At 36.3% G+C, this 10,000-nt stretch overlaps 1 protein-coding gene across 3 annotated transcripts in view; it reads left to right on the top strand.

Moving 5' to 3' along the window:
- Positions 1 to 10,000, top strand: part of LOC128249403 (uncharacterized) — a 162,529-nt gene that overhangs the window by 140,761 nt on the left and 11,768 nt on the right. The gene's annotated exons all lie outside the window — the stretch shown is intronic.

Here is a 10,000-nt window from a genome sequence, read left to right as displayed (position 1 = left end):
TAGACGTAGTTATACACACAAGCACCTAATCCCCCATATAAATATGTATAAGCCGGTTTACTTACATACCCACGCACACACACACACATACGTAGACACACACACGCACACGCACTCACACACACACATGGGCACTTTGTATTTTAGCATTAGTTTGTCGTAAACGAAGTAGTGGTTTTAATATCAGTGGTCTGATTAGTATTTAGTAAATGTACTTTCCTCATTATTACCAATTTCACGAGTGAATTTTAAAACCGCTATTTCTCGTATTTTCCTGTTGAATAACTTACGTTCTCAGTACTTTTTCTCTAAACTTTCTGCTTAACTCTTATATACGTAGTCGCGAACGCTTGTCCATATAAGCTATTGGAGTTGTGAGACAGAATCTATCTATCTATCTATCTATCTATCTATCTATCTATCTATCTATCTATCTATCTATCTATCTATCTATCTATCTATCTATCTATTTATCTATCTATCTATCTATCTATCTATCTATCTATCTCTCTCTCTCTCTCTCTATATATATATATATATATATACATATATATATATATATAGGAAAATGAAAAAAAGCCAGAATGCTGAACTGGAAGCATAATTTAATAAAGATTTGTTCTAACCGGTTTTCATTGCGATGAAGCAAATTATCAAGAAGAAGGAGAATGAAAATGTTTTTTTACAAAGAAGTACAAAAAAGTACAAAATGAAGAAAACAATATATGAAACAATAATATATAAAAAAATAAATAAATATACCCATACATTATATTGTCTTTGAGCTTTTGTAGTTCAATAGTAGTTCACGTATAAATTGGTAGGAAAAATAAGGATGCATGAGAGTTGAGAGTTTTGTTAGGTTTAAAAAAAGGGTTAAAAGTTTGTGTTAAGCAGGAAATGTGGTGTCAAAACAGGAAGTGTGTGTAAGGGGAGACAAGTGTTTTTAGTTAGAGTTATGAACTCTTTTTTTCCCAACAGGAAGTTTATGTCTGTTCATAGAGAAATAAGGTCACTGAGGGGTGTGTGTGTTAAGAAATGGTTGGAATTTCTCTATGAAAAGATTCTCCTTGTTGATTCTTTCTTGTGTGGAGATTCTGTCTTTACATTGATAGAAAGGGAATATAATGAATTTAGGGTTTTTGTTTCTGGCGCAAGAGTCTATGTGGCCACTGAGTGGAATTTGGCGGTATTGAGGGAGGTTTATTTGTTCCTTATGAAAAAACATTTTCATTCTCCTTCTTCTTGATAATTTGCTTCATCGCAATGAAAACCGGTTAGAACAAATCTTTATTAAATTATGCTTCCAGTTCAGCATTCTGGCTTTTTTTCATTTTCCTATTATTTCTCCACGTGCGGTTAACACAACCCCACTATTTACTTATATATATATATATATATATATATATATATATATATATATATATATATATATATATATATATATATATATATATATATATATATATATATATATATGTATCGATATCTATCTATCTATCTATCTATCTATCTATCTATCTATCTATCTATCTATCTATCTATCTATCTATCTATTCAATAAAGCCACCTTCAGCTTCAACAACTGCTGTATGAGATCTAAATCATCTACATGCTCGAATCAAGTGCTGCTGGTTCCTTTCAGACATTACTCTGACTATGGCAGATTTCAAAGAATCTTTGGTGCTATGGGCGTGTTCATTGACATCTCTCTCGACAATGCACCATATGTAGTAGTTCAATGGATTGAAATCTGGGGAATTAGAAGGCCAAAGGTTATGGGTTATGTGATCGTGAAAATTTTCAGCTATCTATACCTGTGTTACAAGGGCCATGTCTGATAGTGCAGAGTCTTACTGAAACACATATGGCCTTCCATTGCATACACTGTCTATCCAGGGCTTAAAAATTGTTTCCAGGACCTTAATATATGCGACAAAGTTAACTCAAAGGCCTTGTGGAAAGAAGTAAGGGAACATAACATATCCTTCATTGCTGACAGCCCCTAAAACCATGACAGTTGCAGGAAATTTTGTATGCATAACACTTGGAACTTCAGAAGGGTCTGTACGTGACCATCTGTCATTTCTGTTAACTTTTTGATCTTGGTTGAAGTTTTTCTCGTTTGAGAAATACTAAATCAAATCTTCTGCTGGATTTTTCTGTTTGTTTAAGAACCTTTTAGATCTGATTTAGTGATTTTCTTTTGCTTTTTCTGATAAATTGACTTTTCCTCATCATATAAGATTTATATCTGATGTCTTCGTGGACAACATTTCTGACTGTTTCTTCTGACAAATGGAGACATTTTGCATTTGATCTAATGGATTTTCTGGGATTGGAATCAATGGTCTGTTGAACTTGCTGCATACATTCAAGTGTTCTGATGATTTCAAAGCGTTTAGAATGCTTTTCATGCTGTGATACTGGTGACACGTTTCCATCTTCATTGTGTAGCTCGTTGCAATCTTTGTAGATGAAAGATCTAGCAACTTCTAAAAATCGCGATATTTTAAAATCGTTTTGCCCAGCCTTTATAACCACAATAATAGCATGTCTCTTCGTTTCTTGAATAAGCTGAGAGTCTGCCGTTATTATTTTCTGAAAGAAAGATTATACACAGTAAGGAAAATATGCAGCAATGACCCCAAAAAGGTATGTCCTCAAATACCTTACACACCCTATATATATAAATATATATATATATATATATATATATATATATATATATATATATATATATATATATATATATATATATATATATATGTGTAACGGGCTTCCAGCTTTTATCTACGAAGTCCGCTCACAAGTCTTTGCTCGGTCCGGGCTATAGTAGAAGGCACTTGTCCAATGTGACTGAACCCAGAACTATGTAGCTGAGGAGAAAACACAAATTACATACCCATGCCTGCGACTTCACACACACAGACACACAGACAGACAGACACACAGACAGACAGACACACACACACACACATACATACACATTCACATACATGCACACAGTCATGCATGCACATTTTTATACGTGCGCACTCACACACCCCGCCCCAGGAGTGGATGTGTGGTAAGAAGATTGCTTCCCACCCACATGGTTCCGCGTTCAGTTATACTGCGTGGCATCCTGCGTAAGTGTTTTCTACTATAGTCACGAGCCGACCAAAGCCTTGTGAGTGGATTAGGTAGACGGAAACTGACAGAAGCCCGTCGTATATATATATATATATATATATATATATATATATATATATGTATGTGTTTGTGTGTCTGTGTTTGTCCTCCCACCATCGCTTGACAACCGATACTGGTGTGTTTACGTCGCCGTAACCTAACGTTTCGACACAAGGATTCAATAGAATAAGTGCTAGGCTTACAAAGAATAAGTCCTGGGATCGATTTGTTCGACTAAAGACCGTTCTCTAGTATGGCCACAGTCAAATGACTGAAACAGGTGAAAGAATAAATTAATAAAAGAATAAATGAATAAAATAATATATGTTATGTTTATATACTTCATACTTTATTGTTTTATGTTTATATGTCCATACATATATATCTGTGCTACAGAGTGAATTCCATGTTCTATAACCAAATTATTATCTTTGTTCTAAATCAGGTACGGAGAAAACTGAATAGGGGAGAGTAAGGCACACAAACACACACGCACAAATATATGTATGTATTGTTTACATCATAAAAACTTAGAAACCTCGCAAGAACGTGAAATAATCCATTTTTAGAGTAGATTATTCTCATATCTCTTACAGGATATGCTGACAGTATTGACTGTTTGATTTATAGTCAATCGTTGTGAATACGATCAATGCCTTTCTCGGTGGTGTCAGTTGCAGGACCTCGAGACCTTGGATCATCTTCAAGACTCTCCTATCCTTTCCTGAACTTAGCTGCATATATTTGCGCTTGATAACTGTTGGCAAAGCTGCAGCATCATTCCCTAATGTAGCAGCCATATCAGTCAGTTCTTGAAGAATAAAGATGAGATTGATTGGAATAGAACCTGGCAATGGCTGCAGAAAGGAGACTTAAAAGGGCCCACTGAGGCATTAGTGTGCAGCGCTCAAGAACAAGCTCTCAGAACAAACTACACCAAATATCACATTGATAAAAGCGCTGACTCGCTACTGTGTAAGATGTGCTCTGAGAAGGGAGAAAGTATAAGCCATGTTTGTTAGTGAGTGCTGTAAGCTCACACAACATGAATATAAAAGGAGGAACGACAATGTGGCCAGATATGTCCACTAGCTGTTGTGCGGTAAAGCAAACTTCGAGAGAGCCGAACAATGGTATGAACACCAGCCAGAAGGAGTAATGGAAAATGAACATTACAAAATACTCTGGGATTTTAATATGTAGTGTGACCAAGTCATAAAGGTGAGACGACCAGATATCGTGCTCATCAATAAAGATGAAAAAGAAGTAAAGATAATAGATGTTGCAATACCAGGCGATTCGAAGGTGAAATATAAGGAAATAGAAAAGTTATGGGGCATGAGGAAAGTAATGGTAATACAGGTGGCAATTGGAGCATTAGGAGCACTTTCGAAGGGCTTTGAAAAACGTATTAAGAATATCGGAGCTACTGGCAGGCTCGAGGTGTTCCAGAAGACAGCGTTGTTGGGTACAGCTCGTATTCTAAGGAGAGTATTGTCTCTTTGAGTCACAGGAAAAGGCACTACTTGAAACCTTTGGTGATTTGTTGTTGCCTGCTTTCATGTAAAGAATAACCAATAATTAAGAACTATCCGAGGGTCTTAAGATAATTAAGAACTATCCGAGATAGTAATAATAATAATAATAATAATAATAATAATAATAATAATAATAATAATAATAATAATAATAATAATAATACTGCTGGCTCTGTGCCAAAAATTTGAAACTATCATCATCATCATCATCATCATCATCATCATCATCATCATCATCATCATCATCATCATCATTATTATTATTATCATTATTATTATTATTATTATTATTATTATTATTATTTTCAGCAATATATCAAGATTAGATTCGTGCATCAAAACAATAGGGCACATTTTGGAAAACGCCTAAAGATGTTCAAGGTTAGCAAACGCTTTGCAAAAACATACGTTCACACTATTTAAAATTGCTAGTATTGCTACTGTTTGGAATATGCTTATTCTTATCTAAGAGTTAATCTGTCAATGTCTTTACTGTAGTACATCTTTATCATTATTACGATTGTAGTTATTTTAGTGAGATGATAGACACGTTGTTTAATTGCCCTAATGTTTTTTAATTCAACAGCTAAGAATTAATTGCCTTGGTTACTTTTGGTAATGCTACTTCTTTCTAACCACCCTACCACACTGATAAATGCCCTCTTATGCACTTCATATCACCATCCGTTACAAAGACACTACCCATCCATCATACTATCATGCCTCATTCAGAGCACTTACATATCAGAACACACACATACACATCCCGTCGCAACATACCCACCCACACGCACTATCTAACACACACAATTATCTGTGCGCGCACATACATCCATACACATAACATATACTCATGCCTTATCTTACTCTTTTGGCTGAAAAGTATCAGTCCACCCTACTTATTTCCACCAGTCATTTAATTTATTGCACTATGTAGCTTTTAGCGCAAAACAAAGCTCCCTAGAAAATGTATTCTTCCCTTTTAACTCCTCTACTTTTCATTGACAAGCGGCTGCTGTCCGAAACATCAAATTCTCCTCTATTTCTTCTTTGCAGTGTGAAATTAATTACCTTCTACTTTTTGTATCTTTCAAACTTTAAGCTAATTTATTACAATTTACTAACGGAAACCTCCACATTGCCAGTGCATTCTTTCTTTTACTTTATATTATTTTGTTTCAGTCATTTGACTGCGGCCATGCTGTAGCACCGCCTCTAGTCGAGCAAATCGACCCCAGGACTTATTCTTTGTAAGCCTAGTACTTATTCTATCGGTCACTTTTGCCGAACCGCTACGTGACAGGGACGTAAACACACCAGCATCGGTTGTCAAGCGATGTTGGGGGGACAAACACAAACACACAAACACATACACACACACACACACACACACACACGCACACACACACACACACACACACACACACACACATACACATATATACGACGGGCTTCTCTTTCTGTTTCCGTCTACCAAATCCATTCACAAGGCTTTGGGTGGCCCGAAGTCGAAGACACTTGCCCAACGTTCCACGCAGTGGAACTGAACCCCGAACCACGTGGTTGGTAGGGAAGCTACTTACCACACAGCCACTCACATTGATGTCCCTTTTGATGTAGAAAATAATGTCAGGCTTGTGATGTATATCCAGCGGTCTGGCCGTATGCTAGAGTTCCACAATATTTTCCCATTTAGTTTCTCGACGTGAAGTGGCCGGTAATGTATGTCCTACCATAGTTTCTTTGCTCGTTAATCCTAAGAAGCTGAGACTGATCAAACATATGTATGTAGAACGGTTTTGCTATATTATTATCCCTCCAAGTATATTTTGTGTGAGTTAGGACAGAATATCTTAATACAAAGCAGTATATTGTTTCAGAAAATACATCACACGCATGAATTCAATAATTTGTATTATAAAAATTGTATATAATCTTTTTAATGTGTCTCGTATTGATGGCCTGTTTCTGAATGGTGAATATCGTTATTCTGATACCTTATTAAGATTATATCTTCATCCAGATTAGATTTTTTTTTTTAAATCTGCAAGCTTGTTTACTAGGTCGTGGAAGTATCGATCATTTAAAGATATGCCTTTTTGGTTGCTCGGCGGCCTGTCGTCTTATCTACAAATACCAGTTTCGTATTTGCTGTTTTTTATGTGCAGATCTTAGCTGTTCCAAATGTTTGGAGAGGTATGTAAATATGGTGTTACCCAATTTACAATCTTTTGTTTGATTACTGTCAACAAGGGCTTATAGTAAGCCCTTTTGTGTGTTCGAAAGATGGTTGACAGCGTTGATATCTGCCTTCTAAACTTGCTCTCTAACACTTATTTGGTGTCTTCAAACTTCTCTTAAAAGATGCCGGTCTTATTATATAGTACATGATATTATTTAGGATGTTAAATAGTAGATTGTCAGAATTATTAGAAGTTGAGAAAAGATGACTTGATGTATTTGTTCTGAACGTGTAGGTTACGAGTTCGAATCCAACTAACGCCAATTTTGTTTCTCGTCATTCTAAACTCTATAAAACAAAGTATCATTCAAGTGATGGAGTCGATGGCATCAACTGACTCTTTCTCCTTAAAAAAATGTTCTCCATCTTAAATCTTCTTCTTCTTCACTGTGTCTTGTTGGTCATCAGCGTATTCTTGTAATATAGCTCTTCCCGTTACTTCATTGCTGAGAAAAAAATTTACGTTTACACTTTGTTCAACGTCTTCACTGCCGCCATTCATTTCTCTGTTCTCGCTGGGCACGTTATCCGTTGGTGAAGTATTATTTCTATTTTCTTTTCCTGTTTATCTCTTCTATTCCTATGTCTGTTAACCGCCAATTTGCTCTTATTGCTCTTGCTTGGTCGGCTAGCCATTGCTCACTTATTTCGAAGAGTCCTATTTCATTCCATTTTGCTTTCATGCATTGTCGGAATCCCCTTCTACTGAGTTCACTCCTGACCCTGCATTCAATTACCGTTCGGTTTGCCTCCTTACCCCCACCTTCTCTGTCGCTGTGTATAAGCAGTCTCTGGATGACGACCGGGCCTGCGTTGCTCAACCACGAGGCACCTGCCGGGCGAAAGGCTTTCACCTTTGGTTCTAGCCTCATTAACACCATAATTTGGTACATTTGTATTACACATTTTCACTCAACAATGAGATTCGTCTTTTAAGGTTAGCCACCAACCGGTATTTTTATTGAGACACCATCTCTAGTAAGAGTGCCAACCAAGATTGCATAATTCTTACTACCCATTAGTCGGGCCTATCTCCTTCACGTTTCTGTGTGCTGGGGACCATCATCATGATTCTCACTGGGAGATAGGTCAATGTCAGTTGGTCCCGTATCTTCATCCAAATATTGCTTCTGAGTTAAGTCCCGATTCCCGGTTTGACTTTATTCTAGGCATGGAGCCGTTGGACACTGACAGGTTGTCATCACTGTGACTAAGGATTCCTATCTAATCCCGGTTTTAAATCAGAGTGTTCCTTCTAGAAATACTGCTAACCAGGGCTCACGAGTTCTGTCTATCCGTTTTTGGACTGGCCAATGACTCTTCTGAGTTCCTCTGCCTTTTGCTGGGTTTTGCTTTTAATCTCGCAGGGTGTCGAAAATCCACCCTCCTCACCAAGCAAGCAAGCTTAGTGGGGCTGCCGGTTTAGTCGCCGAATGTTGCACAACGCCATATGTTAATCATTCTACGTTGTTATTTACTTGTTCACTATTATAATTCTACTATTACTACTATAATCCCTACATTATTATTTACATGTTCACTATATGTTCACTATATGTTATTACTATAAGGCCTAGAGGTCCTAACATTCTCTCCCCTGATTTCTTTAGACAACAAATGATAGCTGTTGGTTTAGCTACTGTTGTTGCTACGGCGCTAAATAGAAGAGCCAGGTTGTTGTGTCTACTAATACAGGCTGTTTGATAGGACTGGTAGTTGACAGGCTTGGCGGTGGATTGGCGGCATGTGCGAAGGTGATTTTTGAGAGGAGCGTCGACAAGTTGGACACAGCATAGTTAAGATATAGAAGTCTATGAACAGCATCTCAAAGTTTTAGTAAGACTATAGTAATCTATCTATAAAACAGCACATCATATTTACGATGAAGGAATCTACGGAACGCCACATCGTAGTTAAGATATAAAAATCTAGAAACATACGAAAGTTTTAGTAAACATAGATAATTCTCTAAAAGCATTTCAATTCTTTGGATCAGAGACAGTGATGTGTCAGTTTGAAATAATAGAAAAGGTTTACACATATTTTTTTTTGGTGGGGGGGCTGTTAAGTGGCCATCCTATCGCCATGAAGGCTTACAGCAGCACTAAAGTCTGAGTGGGAGAGAGGCAGACAGGGGGCTAAGTGGAAGCAAGAAACTCGCCGATATTCCAGCGTGGGGACAAATTTATGTATAGAAATCTAGATTTTTGGGAGAAGCGTCAAGTTGGGCACAACATAGCTAAGATATAAAAATCTATGTATAACAACTAAAAGTTTTAGCAAAGCTATAGTAATCTGTCTATGAAACATCACATCGTATTTACGATGCCGGAATCTATCTATGAAACATCACATAGTAGTTAAGACATAAAAATCTATTAACATCTCAAAGTTTTAGCAAACATAGACAATTCTATAAAAACATCTGAAGTCTTTGAATCACAGAGTGCTTTTAACAGTTTGAATTCTTCTTCTTCTTCTTATTCTTCTTATTCTTCTTCTTCTTCTTCTTCTTCTTCTTCTTCTTCTCATCATTATTAATATCACTATTATTATTATTATTATTTTTTTTGTTCAGTAGTTTTATTTTTATAGCGTGCTTTCACTTCACTACCGAGCGCAGCTCTGTGCGCCTTGGGTATGTGCTGTGGTTTGCTGTGGTGCTCTTATGTTTACTGTATTGAAAGTGTTTTGCGTAGAATGTGTGCAGTACCCAGTAGTGCAATTTTCTGTATGTTATATATATTTGTAAGTCCTGGTGTTTTTGTTATGTATTTGTCTGAATATTTTTTTATTATACCTAAGGCACCTACTATGATAGGAATTGTTTCTGTTTTTATACTCCACATTCCAGTTATCTCTAATTCCAGGTCTTTGTATTTTGAAAGTTTTTCCATTTCTTTTAGAGAAATTATTATTATTATTATTATTATTATTATTATTATTATTATTATTATTATTATTATTATTATTATTTAGACTGCAAACTGAGCGCAGTTTCGCGAGTCTTAGACACTTTGATTTTTCTTCTTTTCCTCTTTTTGTT

Source organism: Octopus bimaculoides, chromosome 1 (assembly GCF_046866305.1).
Source record: "Octopus bimaculoides isolate indiv1 chromosome 1, ASM4686630v1, whole genome shotgun sequence".
In the NCBI taxonomy this organism is placed as follows: domain Eukaryota; kingdom Metazoa; phylum Mollusca; class Cephalopoda; order Octopoda; family Octopodidae; genus Octopus; species Octopus bimaculoides.
The sequence above is the reverse complement of the archived record's forward strand: the minus strand, read 5'-3'. Positions and strand labels throughout refer to the sequence as shown.